This window comes from Nilaparvata lugens, chromosome 4 (genome assembly GCF_014356525.2).
Source record: "Nilaparvata lugens isolate BPH chromosome 4, ASM1435652v1, whole genome shotgun sequence".
Taxonomy (NCBI): Eukaryota; Metazoa; Arthropoda; class Insecta; order Hemiptera; family Delphacidae; genus Nilaparvata; species Nilaparvata lugens.
The window spans coordinates 29256462-29263879 of record NC_052507.1 but is presented as its reverse complement, the minus strand read 5'-3'; positions in this window follow the sequence as shown (position 1 = coordinate 29263879).

Sequence of the window (7418 nt, the reverse complement as noted above, 5' to 3'; positions counted from 1 at the left end):
GTTCATTTTACCCACCAGCTTCTCATTTTCATAAAAATGCAGATTTTCTTGCTCATTCCAAATTCATCTTGTTTCGACTCATGGATTTTTTGTTACTGTGAAGAGTGTGAATTAACTTCCTCTCTATTGATCCTTATTATAAAATTCCAACAAGAAAGTTTATCATTCTTTCCTTTTCCAAAGAATACTTACAATTAATTACTCAATAAAATTCATTTTTTGAATTTTTCAAGTGTTATCAGAAACAGAGCTGTAGTAATAATATCACCTACCGGTACTCACATATTAGTTCACAAAATTATTTTCTACACTGAAATTTCTCCAAAATGATACAAAAATATATTTTTATTGTATCTTTAAGATTAATAAATACGTTTTGATATCAGGACCACACTCACAATTAGAAAGTGAAGAATGTCCTGTATAATGTATATTAGCCTATTTTTATTATTTCTATTATCATCATATTCTATATTACCAAGCATCGTCAAGCAATGACGGCTTTCATGAAATATTATTCATTAACCATTTAATGAATAGTTTTTTTATTGAGATTTTCAATTTTTCAATTTTCTATTGAGAGAAATACTTTATTGGAAAACAGTTACTCAGTTTATTCTTTGGTTAACTATCTATAAAATTCTATATTACCTACATGCTCTCTAGTTTCGACACTGTAATAAGGTGTAACTGAGCAAAAGACATCTCAAATGATTTAGAATTAAGTTACTTTCCAGAATACAATTTCCACATTATGGTCAAGTGTAATTGGGAATTTCATAAAGTATAGTACGATAGACTTTGAATTCAACTCACTATAATATTACGTTCAATATAAATGTTTGATACACTATTGAATCGAACTCGAATATAATAATTATTGTAACTTATTGAATGTGACTTATTTATTGTAGCTTATTATGTATTTCATGTATCTATCTACCTTAATAAATCTTTTTAAATCAAGATTATATTTTATAATTTCTTGAACTAAAAGTGTAGTTCTTAGTTCCTAAGAATACAATAATGAAATATTTCCACTTTTACTCTAAATGTTACAGTACCTACCGTACTGAATTCACATCAACCTCTTAATACGTATAAAACAGTTCTGCTCATTCAACATAAAATCAGTATAGACTCTTCTCTATAAATTAATAAGACTCTTATCTTTCGTTCTCATTCTGAAGAGCATTTATTTGGAATTATTAGTAGTAAGGATATTTAGGAGATTATATTATTCAGATTATGTACTTGTAGTGAATCTTTATCTATTCTCATTTCCAGCATGAGGAAATTCCAAATAAGAAATATATGGTTCACTTGTTGAATTTATATTGTTGGAATGAATTTCAGTAGGCTGTAGCGAAAATTTCTGGAGAACTCTGTTCTTGCTTTATATAAATTCTATTTTTTATTTTTTTGTATACATTCTTGATGATAGAAGACTATGTTTATACTGTAACGACTGCAGTTGAAATTGTCCTTATAATTTTTAGTTCTGTTAGCCAAAAATTATTTTAATAACTGGAAATCGAATTGTACGGATTCGACAGTTTACAACTATTTGTGAACAGGATTTGAATGTGCGGTTACTGATACAGTTATGTGGTTATGACTTTGCTGATTTTATGATACGGTTCATAAATCATTGTGGTACTTTCTATTTTCAGTCTGAAAAAGTTCTAAACTATCCGATTATCGATCCGATGCAAAATGCGTTTCAAGTCGCTCAACTTGTCACTAACAATGAATGCATCTTCGTCAACTTAGAGGCCTATCTATTGAGTTGTTATTGGATCCTACTACATATTTATGAGTTATTTTCACTTTTATCTATCATGCATCTTATGAACGAAGTCAAGAACTAGTGAAATCTACTGCGGATTTGGAATGATACTGAATTGAAAATGAAAAGTAGGCATTGTGTGTTGCATCGGCGCATCACGCCACTTCCTCATTGTTCGAATAATTTATTCTTAATTTGAAAACTTCATATAAATCTGATGAACACCAGCTCACCTAATCCCATACCTACCGTTTGTCATGAGCTGCTGAGTGAGTGAGATAGTCAATTACATGGAATATCTTAAATTTTTGTCGTAGCCGGGTATAAGGTACCGTATGGGAAAAATAAGCAATTACCGTACATACATCCCAATTTTTTCATTTAACTCATTAATAGATTTTTATTCATTCATTAGTGAACTTGTTTATTATTTGAACAGCTTTATTCCCATTTTTTACGAAATTCGAAAGTGGAGTGTACTATATCTATATGTCAGTATCATATATTGTTGAAAAAATCATAATAGGCTATTTGAAAACAGTGTTGAATTAATCATTAGAATTTTCGAAAAAGTCTCAAGATTTGTTGAAGTATTGTTTGTATTTTTGTAAGTTAAAACCGCAATCGCAAATAATTCCTCAATGAATAAACATTCAACATTTCCATGACTGTGCTGAATTACTTGAATATAGTTTACAGTTTTCCTAAATTTGAGCCTTCATGTATTTTATCAAAACGTCTACGATTGTTCTAATAAATATATTTTATTATCAGCTATCTCGTCTACCGCTATAAACCTGCATAATATCAAGAAAGATGCTGTGTGAACATAAATTTTATAATCAAATTTGTTTTTTGAACCAGTCATGATTAATTCAAGATATTTTTATTTGAATAGTACAAGAATCTTGTCTATCATGAGAACAATTTATGACTATTACAATAATAATAGGATCCATCAGTATTTTTATTAAAGTGATTCTCAAATCGGAACTATTTATGCAACATTTTCCGTTTCTTCAAAGAATTCCTTCAAGCAAATCAGTGGTCTTCAAGATTAATCATATATGAGGTGGATGTATCCTAGAACGAACAACACAAAAATAATATGAATTCAAAAAATATAAATTCAAGAATCGAAAAACCATAATAATTATGTTCACTAGCAGATTGTATGTTCAAATACAACGAAGAACCGCAGTTCCTAGGCTGTCACAAACTTCATGAAATTTGATAGTTATTGACGTATTGTTCATAGTTCTCATAAATAGGTAACACGAAGTTATTTTTCCAATAAATATTACAGATCCCCTGTAGGATTAGGCTACTGTACACCTGCTTGTTTACATGTTTACATCATTAGGTTATTCTCCGTTTGCTGTAATGTCTGAGCTATTATGCCTCCTAGCTCTAACGATCAACTTTCTCTAGCTTACTTTGATATGTAACTAGCCGGTATTCATAATCCGTTCATTGGTGTGCTCTACTGGTTTTACCTTCACATTTTCTATCCTTGTCCAAACAAGCTCATATTTACGAGTAAAAATTTTTAGTCCATCCGACAAAACATTTTATTTTTAGATTTTAAGATTTTGTTTATTACATTAGTCAAAATATTACTCTCATGCAATAAATTGATCAAATCTAGCTCCCATATGACCTTTCCTTGAATTGGTTTTTGTTCATGATTTGCTCCTGTAGTCCTCAAGCTCTGTATCGCTAAGAAGAAAGCGGAACATTGATGCAATCCATCTTCGTTCCTCTCATGAATCCCAGCAATTTCTCAAGGTCAATTAGCATTTTGAAGGTGGGATATATGATTGAGAAGATCTAAATGATCCAGTATCCATAACTCATTCACCTGTAGGCTCATCAGCCTACCGTGTTTAGGTGAAACTCTTAAAACTGTTTTCATTGAATAGAAAGTAGAGTGTTAGTAGTCACTTTATGCCTAATATTAAATGCCAAAGTAGAACCATATACCTATTCTTAGAAATGTGGATTCATCTTGTATAATGAGATGAGGACTAGCAGGTTATATATTATAGAGTGTCTTCTCATGTAACTCATTCAGACTTTAGAGTCGAAGATTACTTGTGCAATATTTCAAGCTGATTATTTTGTGAAACAATGTTAATTATTCGAATGCTAAAGTGGAATTCATAGACTGCTGAGAATTTATGGACCAATAAATTGGTTTTAGAAATAACTTGGGTCCCATATTCTACCATTATATATTTGTCTCATTAACCGAGATTCTCTGTTAACAGCTCGAATAGTTTTTTTTTTTTCGTGGGTAGAGTGGAAGAGGGGGCTCTTATTGCCTCAACTTCACCCACATCACTTTTAATGTTTCAAAGTGCAAATAAGAGACATTTATCATAATGGACATAATAAGACATAATGACAGACATTTTTCTATCTATATTATTGACAGGTTCAAATTCTCCTCTGTTACTGCGATTTACTGAGTAACTACTGACAAGTAGGCTACTAATTATCGATCTGTTATTTAATTTACACATTGAAGTTCATTTTTGAGGACACACATGAAGTTTACAGTTTAATTCTGATCATAGTCAACAAAGGACTGTTATGTAGAAAACTGTTCAAAGATAGTCAGTTAGTGAAGAACTGTACATTCATTTTTGTTCCTGTTGGGGCTTGACTGCCCTTGGTGTATTTGCATATTCGTTAGAACGTGTGAGAACTTCCATTGTAACGGTCCATGATAGAGTGATAATCTTCACGCTAAAAACTGATTGTATTTCTAGAACAGAAACAGATCTGGTTGAATGTAATCATCTATTCTATACTGTATTATATACAGTACCCTATACTTATTTAGAATTCAAATAATTGCTACTATCCTATGTGAGATGGAAAGAAGTAGACTTTTCAGACTATTTCTGGAAAATAGAATTAGTCCGTTTGCTGTGGTAAGCCCGTGCAACACTAATTATACAACGTTCCGATTCCATTCAGATCCGATCACGGTTTACAACTGCCTAGAATGGTGCATGCCACACATGTTCATCATGTGACCTGTCCCAGCTCCATCTCTCCACCAATAAAAATGTCGGACATGAGTAGGATCGGAACTCTGCATGATGACTATAGTCCGGGCTGTAGAGGTGAATTCATCTTGATTAGGATGACTTCTCAATTTAATGACGTGGAGAGGATTGGACAGCAATTTCCACTCTACCACTTAACCACGTTGTGATCAACACAAAGAAACAGAAAATTTACACAAACAAGAGAAATCATTTTCTATGTAGACGATGTTTTTCGTAATACTTTTAACAAATCCTTCTCCTCACTCCTTGTTCTATTTATTTATTTTTTAATTTATTTTCAATTTTCAATTTATTAAAAACACACAAAACAAGACAAAACAAAATTACAAAGAATTACGAAACAAATAAAACACAATAAAATGTTACAAATATAAAAAACCATGGGCTTTGTGTTTGGGTGTGTTGGAGAAGGGAAAAAAAGAGAGGAAGATACCCAGCCAACTATGGTTTCCCATGTAATAGGCAGGCAAAGAAGAGAAGAGAAGTAATGAGGAAAAAAAGGGAAGGGAGAAATGGGGGGAAGGAAGAAAACAGAAGAATAGGTACTCAAAATAAAGGTAAGCGAGTCCACTGAAAAATGAAAAAAAAACTAATGAAAAAACAATGCTGGAGCAGAAATCTCGAGTCATATATCTAAATGGAAATCACTCCAATATATCTATATTCAATCACTGAATCATCAGTTTCAGAATACACTGTGGAACCAGAGACAACTTGCAAACGGTGGGATTCATCTCAGAAGAAATCTGTGGTTATTCCACAGCCACAAATTGTGAAAGAGTATAACAAATTTATGGGTGGTGTGGATAAGGCAGACATGCTTTTAGAAATATATCGTATAGACATAAAATCGAGGAAATGGTACACTAGGATAGTGTATTGGTGTATTGGTGTTTCAGTTGTGAATGCCTGGCTCCTTTACAGGAGGCACCAAGAACAAAAAGGGAGAAAGGTGGAATACACATTACTTCAATTCCACTCAAATATTGCCCAAGCCTTGGCAAAAGCTGGGAAGCAAGAACGGAAGAGAGGCCGACCATCGTCTTCACAACCTGCTACACCTCTTCAAAAAAGAAAGCCGCCTGCAGCTCCTGGACCTGTAGCAGATCTACAGTTTGATGGTGTGTCACATTGGCCAGAGTATCAGGGAAAACAAGGGAGATGCAGAAATTGCTCAAAAGGTTACTCTTTCATAAAGTGCAGCAAGTGTTCTGTACCCCACTGCATTGTAAAAAATAGGAACTGTTTTAGTGACTTCCACCGAAAGTGAAGTGCATTCCCTCCATCTGTACTGGAAGAGTTGAGAGATATATTATGATCTGCAATTGTGAACAGAATGTCATACAAAATTGACTGTTTCAATTTTTTGTAACTGAATTTTAATTTTAATTTTTTTCTTGTTTTATAATGTTTATCTTATTGGACTTATTGAAAAAAATATTCACTTTCATCTCATGTTATTTGTGTTTCAATTATTTGTAACTGAATTTTAATTTTAATTTTTTTCTTGTTTTATAATGTTTATCTTATTGGACTTATTGAAAAAAATATTCACTTTTATCTTACTCTCATTTTATTTGTGTTTCAATTTTTTGTAACTGAATTTTAATTTTAATGTTTTCTTGTTTTATAATGTTTATCTTATTGGACTTATTGAAAAAAATATTCACTTTTATCTTACTCTCATGTTATTTCTATATTCTAAAACTGTTACACTTTCAATAACTAATTCATTTTTCTTATTCCAAAACTTATGAAAATTGCTACCATAAAGAGCCAATGTTGTTCCACAACAACAATAATTATCTTAATAACAATAAATATTTTTTTGGAAATTTTGACATATTTTCACTATTTGAAGCCTATTATTCAAGAAAAAACACAAGAGAAAATTTTCCTGAGAAAATTTGATACCATGGTAATGAAAGGGTTAAGCTAATCAGAATACACATTATTATCATCTTCGTTCTTACTGTTAATAAATTATTTGGAAAATAGAAGACCAGTAGGCCTACAGTTTATCCATGTATAATTTACGTGCTTTTTACATTCATTTAATGGGTGACTGCATCAGGCTACAGTTTTATAGTAAAAAGTAAATTCGTATGGCTTTTGTTGGTGGGGAGTCCCTTGCGGGAAGGTCCCACCGCCTGAATATATAATTTGAGCCGTCAATGGGCTTTACGACAGTTTTATAGTAACTGTACTTCTTATCAGGCTAATAGCACCAACTGATAGTAGTTATGAACTTTATAAGAATCACTTTGAGGGACTTTTTGCATGTTAAAATACAAGCCGAATGTTAGTAGTCTAGTAAGTCGCTTACTCAATAAGAAATTACTAAAATACGATAGTAGCTTGTATTTTCTCATGCCACAGGGCCCTGTTGGTTCAGAACCAAAATTGGTGTAATATGTCTAGTTATCTCGCGTCATCACTCACTGATGCTTGTGTAGGTTTTAAACTTTTAGCTAGCATCCTCAGCCAAAAATAAATAAATGAATAGAATCATAGAAATTGCAAAATACATATAATTTAAATACTGGTTA